This window comes from Macrobrachium rosenbergii, chromosome 26 (assembly GCF_040412425.1).
Source record: "Macrobrachium rosenbergii isolate ZJJX-2024 chromosome 26, ASM4041242v1, whole genome shotgun sequence".
Taxonomy (NCBI): Eukaryota; Metazoa; Arthropoda; class Malacostraca; order Decapoda; family Palaemonidae; genus Macrobrachium; species Macrobrachium rosenbergii.
In genome coordinates this window covers 29,396,278-29,407,533 of record NC_089766.1, presented here as the reverse complement: position 1 = coordinate 29,407,533, position 11,256 = coordinate 29,396,278, and positions in this window count along the sequence as shown.

The window sequence follows — 11,256 nt, the reverse complement described above, 5'->3', positions numbered from 1 at the left end:
TGAAAAGGTGCCATATTTGGATATGCCTCCAGTAAGCAGAGGATACATTCGTACGAAATGGCAGCAGAGATGGACTTCCCCCATTTTATCCACAAATAGGAAATACAGCAACATTAAAAAAAGTATCGATATTTGGAGTTCGGGTTTTAATCGCGACAGAAGATTTGAGATCATCCTAACACGGCTTAGGATTGGCCATACCCGCTCCACCCATAGCTATATTTTAGAGGGAGCCAGCGCCGGTTTGTGCATTGTGGTGGTCAGCTGTTGGGTGAAACACATGAGGTCTCACTGTTCTAAATTTAATCGCCTTAGGGCAAAGTACTTACTAACTGGGAAGGCTATTTTAGAAATTTCAAATGATGACTTTGAGGTAGACAACCCTAGGGTTATCTGAAAGAATCTGGTTATTTTAATAGAGATTTGGTTTTAGTATATTTAATAAAGATTTTAGTCATATTTATTTTATATATTAAGTATATATTTTCAATATAAAAGTTTTATATATAATTATTTTTTGGTTTACTCCAATATCATTCTTCATTTTTTACGTTCATATTTTAACACTGAATTTTACTAGTATGTTATCATTTACCTATTCATTATTAATCATATCATTAATTTATATATTTCACCTTCATTACGGCGCTGAAGAATCCTGATGGGTTGCGGCGTTTGGTCTTCAGGACCTAAATTTCATAATCAATCAACCAGTCAATCAATCGAGACGAATGAAATTAAATTTTCATGGAAAAAAATGAATAAACAAATGCAAAGCTTAATACTACATATATTCGGACTACATCTGTAAATTTAGCGAACATCTGAAAATCCCTAAAGCTTATAACCCTATGATCTGAGGAATAAATGAAAATATTCTACAAAATCCAACTAGAAATAGCTTATAATTATTAAGTGGTAGTGATATTATTGAGCCTTCCTGAGTAAAACTGAAGAAATCTGTAACTAAATTTATTCTTATCTTCAGCTTAAACAATCTGTGAAGGTTTTTCTTTCTGGAAGACCGGATAGAGGCTGCTAACAGAGATGTAAATAAAACTTAATTGTAAGCAGCGATATGAATCAAAGACAGTACAAAATGCGTAAACTATGTAGCATTTTTGTGACGAGAGATCCCTCAAGAGTTTTACATTGCATATTACACGAAGAGGAAAGAATTTGGTTATATAAAATACATTCCCATGTTTATGCGAAAATTTTCTTAAAAACGAACTTCCTATAGTAACGTGCTCATACGTTCACAGATAACAGCATGCTTTCACAGACATGAAACTGAATCTCATATGTAGTTGTTTGTGGGTTCTGATTCCTATTTTCTCTGAAAGTTCCACTTTCGTCGTACTTCTTTCCTAATCTTGAACCATATGCGCACATTACCATCGCAGCCTCTCTTCATTCCACAATCATTCCACATACACCTTTTACAGAACACCTCCGGAAGTTATCTGACAGAGCTGTAGTTTATCTAAATATTTCAGCTAGACTGGACGCAACCGGCTGCCAGGAGAGATATAAGTTGATACCTGACCTGCTTTACATTTGCCTGATGAATTCAGGTTCCGTTTTGGATATTGATATCTAGCCTTCTCCACCGTGATAGCTCATTGGTAAGTGGCAAAACTTATATATATAAAATCTACCGAAAAAGCTATTTTGATACTATGGTAGGCAATTCAGGCAACCTTTCAGTTGAAAAGTTTAGCTTTACTTCACATAATACTTCACTAGATAACGATGCATAGTATATTTATCTTTTAACCTCTGTACTGTTTATGAGTAGTGTAATAGATATTTGGACTTCGTAAATGTAGCAAGACATTACACATACTCACACACACGCACACACACACACACTCACACACACACACACACACACACACACACACACACACATATATATATATATATATATATATATATATATATATATATATATATATATATATATATATATATATATATATACTCTTCTATATATATATAAATATATATACACACACAGAACGATAAACAGATCTACCTGACTTTCTTGTGTCAGCGTTAAACAATACAATTTTTTTTTGTTATCGTGGAGTCTTTACCCTAACATGTACATTATTCCACAGTATATGTACTGTACAGCAACTTAACAACTATTTTTTTTTTATCTGACATCTATGGGAGTAAAGTATCATTGTGAAAAATATTTTGTTTATAATAGGCTCTGCATCTAAGAACGAATGAAAGAGTCAGAAATAGTTCGTGTGAAAGTACATTGAACAATAAATACAAATGACAGCTATCACTCTACTATGAGTCTAAGAACTTTTCGATCGTAGAAGGTTTATTCCAGTCATAGATTGCGACCTTTCATTCAGTCTTTGTGACCGAAGGGACATAATCGGAAGCCACAAATTTCCTAGAAAGATACTATCACGATTTTATCTTTAGATAACGTAACATTTGATAACACGAACGTGAGAAATTTCGTTCGGAATTTATGAGCAACTGCACTAAGGTGCGCTGTAATTCTAGACGGAATTAAGTTGATTATTGTGCTGTTTAGTCTTTCAATAATACATTTAACTAATCTCTATTTCTTGCCATTTATTTTAGTGGTTCGAAAGTCCAGGTATATCTTAATTTACGGAAAATTTCATTAACACGATTCTCGCTGTTGATGTTGGAAAATGTTTTTGGACGACTCATTGCAAAAAGAATTTTGATTTACTGGTGCTGCTCTCTTGTTAGACCAAAGTTTATATGAATCAGCGGTAAAAATAAGTGAAACATTGAACTCTATTCGAAACTGTGCTTCCTGCTGATTTTAGAAAATCATATCTCTCAGTTCGTAATCTAATATATGTATGTATGTGTGTACGTATTAGTGCTAAAATTCGAACTAATTCAAACTAACCTTTGCATTTCTCTTTTCGGTAAATGTTTTTCTTGCGATAGCACTGAGCCATTGTTATGGTTCTTTGACGTAAAGGAACTTGATAACTGTAACTATATTTTACGTGTAATTGCATTTGTAATTCGGAACACAAACTTTGTAGATCATCATCACTGAAGGTGATTTTTCTCGTAAATTTTTTTGTTTTCTGGTTCTTAACACACAGAAGTTTAGATGTTACACAAGTGACCTTACCCATCAAGACTAAGGCAACACTGGCCTATTACTGCCAAAGCTTCTGACATCAATTAAGTTTAAAGAGTCGAGTGAGCTAACCTTTCTTATCTGGATATTCTTGCATGAGTTGTTAAAATCACTAAGTTGATGATAACTGAAATTCCACTAAATGGCTGAGAGTATAAAAGAAAATCTTTGGTCTTGTGAGGTACAAAAGTTTGGGAACTGTTAGCATTTGTGTATACTTATTAGAAGACTAAACACGGTACCCTTTCCCTTCCTCGACAGTCTTGCTTAATGCAACGCATGAAGTTCAACATCAACAATCTAATGAGGTGGACATTAACACTGCTTTACTTGGGCCATAAAAAAGATCGACAGAGTATCTCAAGCCCGCATTAACAAAGGGTACTTCAACAAAGATATCAGCTGGCTGATGGAGCATACAATGAATCCGTGACAAAATGGAGGGACTGTCCCTCAGGTTCCTGACAAGAACGACACCATCAGAGATTTAGAAGCTAGAAAGGCGACTAGAAAATGTTGCTCATCCCCCCCTCCACACGCCGGCCTTGTTTAGACGCGTTTATCATGCGTTGGAAGACTCTGAACCTCGTCCACAGGGAAAATACAGCTCCCTGATTTGAAGAAGAAAAACTTCCAGTTCCAGGGGCCTGTGGCGACATGTTCAATGAGAAACTGGCCGATGTCGTCTGAGATTTACCGAGCTACACATCCTGCTACAGCATTCTTTTCTCAATATTTAGTGAAGAGTGCTTCACCCCCCTAACGACTCAGAAGTGGAGGCCTGATACTGAACCAGCAGGAAAAAGATATTCATTGTTACAGCTGAAGAGATCTATTGCTCAGGCAGGTGAACACTACTGTTTACTTAGAGAAATATATTGTTCTTCAGAGGATAGGTCAATCAACATTTTGGTTGTCGTGATTGCCTTCAAATTGTCGGGAAACAGAACATGTTTCGAATTGTTAAAATGTCCTTATAAAAAGAAGACTGGTACTTCATTTAGCAATATACTTGCCACGTATGGGAGCAATGCTATATCAAGGACGTTACGTACCGTTCTGTAGCTTAATGAAACATCGCCTATTGGTGATAAAAGAAGATCCCAAGATGGACGTTGAGCAATCACTGCATGGAGTTTATTACCTGTAAAAAAAGAAAAAAAAATATAGAAAAACAATGTTAATGATTACATAAAAATTCTAAGCTTATTTTGCATCTCACTTATTTGAAACATTGATCGAAAGTTTCTTCCCTTTTCAGTTGGAGATCTCAACATTATTTCAATATTGGTCTGTTAGGCATCATTCCTCATATACTTTGTGGAGATTCAGTAATGTCGGACTGCAATTATTGATATTTTTCCTAAAATGGGGCTTGATGGATGCCATTCTATTTTCATTTTGAGCAAATCTTCCATCCATTAGAGATGATCTACGATTTCATACGAATTAAATACAGTCCTACCCCCTTCGTTTGTCGTCTTGTTTGTCCGGAAACAAGGAGGAAATAATAAGATAGCCATTCTGCTCAGCTTTTGCACAAACATGCTATATATATATATATATATATATATATATATATATATATATATATATGTATATATATATATATATATATATATATATATATATATTTCTATATATATATATATATATATATATATATATGTACATATATATATACATTATATATATATATATATATATATATATATGTATATATATATATATATACATTATATATATATATATATATATATATATATATATATATATATATATATATATATATATATATATATATATATATATATATATATATAATGTATATATATATATATACTCACTATATATATATATATATATATATATATAACTCTTATATATATATGTGTATATATATATACTATATATATATGTATATATGTATATGTATGCTATATATATATATATGCATGTTTGTGCTGCTGGGCAGAATACTCTCTTATTATTTCTCTTGTTTCAGATGTAATAGGCTGACAGGAACCACAACTATTTACATGTGAGATCCTCTGTAATAGATGGAGAAAGACAAACAATAAGTAACGCTCATGCTACATTTGAGAAAGTAACGACTACAATAGTGCAGTCGTATTTTTAATTCCCACAAAGCCTATGAGAAATGATGCTATGTGAAGCAAAGCACAGATGTTTCGTCCATGTTTCAAGCAAGTGAATGCAAACAACAGAAGGTAGCCACATGTGTCGTAACATTACCATATTTTTCTTTTTGGTAATAAGCTTCCATGCGTGGTACCATCGAATCTTCTTTATCACCAGCCAAACGATGTTTTCGTGCTGAACGTCACGTGCTATTGCTGCGGTATAGCTATATGCAAATGAAGCCGCCATTTCTTTTACAAGGACATTTAACAATCTCTGAAACATATTCTGCTCGAAAGTAATGACAACCAAGCGTTGTCTGAAGAACTATGTTTCTCTGGTAGGCGTGGTGTTCACCTGCCTGGCGTGCTTCGTAACTCTTTTTGGTCGCTATCGAGCACCCGCTACAGTAATGCTTTCACTAAGCGAGAAAGAAAAATAACAACTGCTTCCGTAAATCAGGCGACATCAAACAATTCTCAAGCGACATCACAAACAAACTGAGAGGCACTATTCTTCCAAGCTCGAGCTGTATTCCCACGAACAGGACAAAGTACCATTCTTATGATAAATAAAGATTATTAAGGCCAGCGAAGGCGATGACCTGGTGCTTTCTGCGTTGTCGGGAGCACCTGAAGAAGTCCTCCCATTGTCACCAGATCATGCATGCTATCTTTGTTGGTACCCTTTGTTATGCGGAGCTTGCTGCTGCTGTCGGCAAGAAGCCTGCTTTGTGTTATGTTACCTCGTGTCGTTGAGCTCATGCGTTGTGCTGAACTGTCGAGAAGAAAGTATGTTTGATCGTCGGCACAATGCTACGCAAATGCTAACGGTGCTGAAGACAGACCACTAACTTTGCTACTCGGCATTTAGTGGAACTGGTATCGTCAACGAATGTTTTAACAGCTCATGCAAATCTCGAACTGAAAGGACCAGCTTTTCACTTTCGACTCAACGATGTCAGCACAACCGGTATTGTCTTGTTGTGTGTGTTAGAGCCGAAAGGCGAAAAACGATGATCTACGTGTTCTGGTACAAATACGTTACACGTGGTTGATTATCGGACCGCTGATCGAACCATGGCTGTCGGCTCAGTGCGCTCGCGGCGCGACACCGAAAAATAAGACCAGTTGGGTAGTTCGGAGTACGCGCCTTCTGTACACTGCATATGCACATGTTAGTGCGAACTGAAGATATGTTTCTAAAATCGCAGGAAGCACAGTTTCAAGATGAAATTCAATGTTTCACTTATTTTACCAGCACATTCATAACTGAAAGGTAATGAAATCTTTGCAAGTGGAACTCCAGCTGTTTAACATCAGCGGCGAAGAATGTGATGTATTTCCATAAGTAGATAACCTGAACAGGCTCATGTGGCGAAAATGAAGATTGGTTAAATATTGATGACCAGACTAAACTGTAGCAACAATTCCGTCTGGGTCTGGCACCTGGATTAGCTCAGGTGAGCAATTTCACGGATTATCGCGACCACAGACTCGTCGTGATGTCTTTCGAAGCGTGACTCAACCTCTTCGCTCGGTCTGAAAACTGATGAAGATTCGCGATGCTATGACTGGAATATTGCTTCTGCGACCTCGAAAAGTTCTTAGACTCTGTTCAAATTGATAACTTGTCATTGCCGACATTGTTCGATATACTTTCACACGAACTATTTCACGACTCTTTATTGGATAGATGCAGGCTTATTATAAACGAATATTTTCTGGCAATCTCCCCATAAATGTCGAACAAAAAAATAGTGCTGTACACAGCCTTATGCTGTGGAGATGTATGCTGAGGCAAAGAACTCCACGACCATTTCACTTAGCGACAGCATTGCTTTGTGACTGAAAAAAATAAGGCAAATCTGTTTATCTTCTGTGTCTTCTATATATGACGCTGTAACATATGCCATGTAACTATATGTATATATATATCCTTATATATATATATGTATATATGTATATGCTATATATATATATATATGTGTGTGTGTGTGTGTGTATGTGTGTGTACGTAATCAGCTGTTAGCTGTGTCTTCTTTACATTGCAATCCCAAGCTAATATTACATACTCTCATGTGCAAGCCAAGACTAAATATACCCAATAAATAGACACTCTGAAATGAGAAATAGCCCAAACTTTCAACTGTACTAGTACCGCCTGTGTCAAGCCAACCTCGGCCGGAGCTACCCATATGCTGGTTTTGCCACTGCAATGACCTCATGACAGAGGCAAACCTGTTCGTGGAGCAGCTGTAAGCTTGAGCCAGTCAACATATCTGCACAGCGGCTTCCCATTGCTAGTATTTAGATGGCAGCTCTGTCGGGTAACTTCCCGAGGTGATAACTAAAAGGCAATAATGGTGTTGTGAGAACGAAGAAGACTGCGATATTGTGTTTGTATGTGAGAAAGAAATTACGACAGTGAAGTTTCGAAGAAAATGGTGTCTGGCTATTTACATGTAATTAGTTTCATGTCTGTGAAGCTATGCTGTTATCTAATGAACAGTACTGACCTATTTTTAAATGTTGTTTATAAACAAATTCTTTATTGTAAACATACTGTACTCTTGAAGATAAATGCAAAATAACACAGTTTACACATTTTATTACTATTTGATTCACCTCACTGCCTGATAGTTTTGACCCCATCTGTTAGCTTACTCTATCATTTCAGAAAGAAAGAGCAACTATAGTATTTAAACTGAAGACAAACTCCAGTGCAGGCCTCGGACACAGACAATGAGCTTTAATATGCTCACTACCGCAATATTATAAATGACTACAGTTGAACACAGCAAGGCTCATTCTCGAATCATGAGATTACTAAGCTCAGGAGATTTCAGTGGTAAATTACAGATGCTCAAGTCGAAACTAATATAATAACAGTGTAAACTTTGCATTTGTTTATTAAATTTTTTCCATGGCATTGAACCTGAGCTAAATGCTCGTTGGTGACGACATGGTAGGTGCAGACCAGCCATCGCCAGCACCTTGTAATTGAAACCTGCAGAGCCAATGATATGATTAATAATGAGCTGGTGATAACATACTGTCAAGGCAAAGTGTTGTGTGAGCGTAAATGAAGAATGACTCTTGAGTAAACAAGCTGTGCTATATCAAGCTTTTTTATCTGTACTGGCTATGCAAAAAATATTGACAAACTCTTTTATTATATACTAAAACCATATTAAACCAACCGAATTCTTTCATGAGTTGTCTACCTCAAAAATAAATATTTGGCTCTGTATGCCCCTTTAAAGCTGTGGCAGGACAGTGCACTGACGCTGGCTCAACGAGCAGCTGACCACAGTCGCTGGCACCCTGGACTGCTCCACAAAGCTGGCTGACAGGTGGTGAGCATGTTGATCACAAGCTGTCGACAGCTGTGCGGTGCCCGAACTCCAGGTACTTTGGCTGTTGTTCAGTGGTTAAAAATGGGGAGGCTCACCATTCATACGAATGTATCTCTGCCCCACTGAGGCATGGCCAAGCTGTGGCTGCCTGCTGAAAATCGCCCCGGCGTCACTATCGTATTCGCTGGTGATAACAGCTAACGAAACGCAATTGGTTGTGTCGGCATCTGGCCTGGTGAGGATAGTGAGGATGGCCAGGGCCTACAAAGCTTCGCAATCTATACACATATTTTTAAATTTGTATCCGAAGATGCAGGTGGCACATCAGCACTGACTGTTGCTTCGGCAGTGGTATGGATGAGATCGACACGCACCACTGCACGGCCTGTGTTCAGTTTTGATCACCGTATGGGCCTGCAATGGGCTATATGCCTCGTCATGCTTGCTGTTCTGATGGATCTGGCCTATATGGCATACTGAACATCTGTGTTGAATAAACAGGAGGAGCAACAGGCAAGTGTAGTAGTGAAAACAACTGTCTGTTTGAAAGCTCTGTGTTAGATACAGTCCAAAAAGGTCACACTCACCTGTTTAAGGGCTCTCAATTTCTCCCTTTTGAGCTTTCGGCACGTATTCAGGCCTAACTGTGCCTCCTTAGCTCAATGACATGAGTCTACATAAATACTGTGGGTAATTTCCCAAATCCAGTGCAGGCTCACGCAACGTCAATTTAACAATTTATTCTTTGGCTGAATGTTATACTGGCGACATGATCAACGAACAAACACTGTATTACTCAGATAACAACAACGGTACTATCGGCACCCAAACAAGCCGAACACTACTTTGCATCTTTGATGATGCTGCTTTGCATTAACAGTATGATTATTCGAAAATCAGACAAACTGGTGCGAAACAAAAAATGTTCCATTTGAAACAGAAGTTGGAATATTTCGCGGACCGAAATGAAACAAGCGGCAATCACCTCGTACCCCGCACCCTTGCACATCGTGACAACTTTGCGTGAACCTGCTGTAAATACTGCATCGCTATCAGTATGGCAAATCGTCTACAACAAAAACACTTGGTATGACAACTTTTCTAATACTTCATTAATATTTAATAACAGAAGGCAACATACCTGAAAGCTTCCTATTTAACTATGAAAGGTAGCGATACATGACCCTAACACGACTATACGTTTTGATAAACATAAATTTACAAATGCGACAATTTCCTTTATTCAATCTTGCTCTGTTTGTTACTCATAACAAACATATGTGTGTCACTCTGCACAAAGCTGCACATTGGCTCTGTAGCAAAACACTGTTCTGTTGATTTGAGCAAAATGAAGATACATTGTTTCTAAGTGCCATACAATCTGACAATAACACCCGTCGCTTGGAAACGCAACTGTGAGGAAGCAAGTGATCTGTAACTGCTGGTGTTTTGTTTGTTTTTCTTCAAGGAGGATGAAATGATAAGTCCGCAGAAAACCAATTTCGACATGTGAAGAATTTCGCATTTGCAGAAGTGCTTCGGCATTCTGCACGATTCGTGACAGGAAAGAATCGATTCCTTGATGTAAATTTTGCATTATATGGACTGAAATTATTTTTCGCAAATCAGATTGTCTGAGCAGCTCATGTCTTGGAGATCTCGAGTGGTTCTCTGCTCTGACTATCGAGAATATTCTCTAATCTTTCTGCGACTACTGTTAGTGCCTGTTATCAGGTAAACTGAAATGAGCATTCACTGCATTGTGCAGGCCTATTTCCAAGAGCATTTGGTGATATTTTGTAATGTCGTGTGTAGTACATCATAACTATCTTTAACTTATTGTTGCATTACAACTTTGACCAACTGTGCAGTTCCCTCTCTTCTACTTTGCTGGCATTTTCTCATACAACTACGGGTTTTGTTCCCACCAGAAATACTGATGCAAGAACTTCCTTTGCTTTGTTGAGCTAAATTGTACACTGTTGATATTGTGTCATTAAAAATAATTATGTACTCTGTTTACATTAACTATTCATGAGCTGGAAACTACGCTATTTTCTCCGGTCTCTTCTACTACGGAAAGTGACTCCGAACAGCTGATCTTAACGTTTGCTATGGTGTGTCACTACCGACTGGATATTCGCCCCTGCGACCATTCTGTCAGTAATGAGCATGGTTGGCTAAAGCTCGAATCGACAACTGAAACCAAGCTATTGGTAGGTATTATGTTGGTCGCTAACGCCGACTATGGTGATGTTATGACCATCAACATACTGCCGGCATCTGCTACCCCAATAATTTGTAACACATTCAAATCTCCAGGCGGAAAGAGCTTCGAGCTTTGTTGATCATGGTGTTGCAAGCGAAAATCCCAGAAATCGGGAGAAACAGGTGAGCGGGTAGCGGCTGCTGCAAAATGAAAGTTACTGCCCGATTCGTTGTGATGGTGACCAACGATGTTATGAAACATGCGCAACCAATGCTGCATTTTATATCTACGGTGTGATGAGCAGTATACATGCTGTAATTAATCGGGAGCCTGTTATTATAGCTCCTGAGGACTCATGGCATATGGTCATGGAAACATTACCTTCAT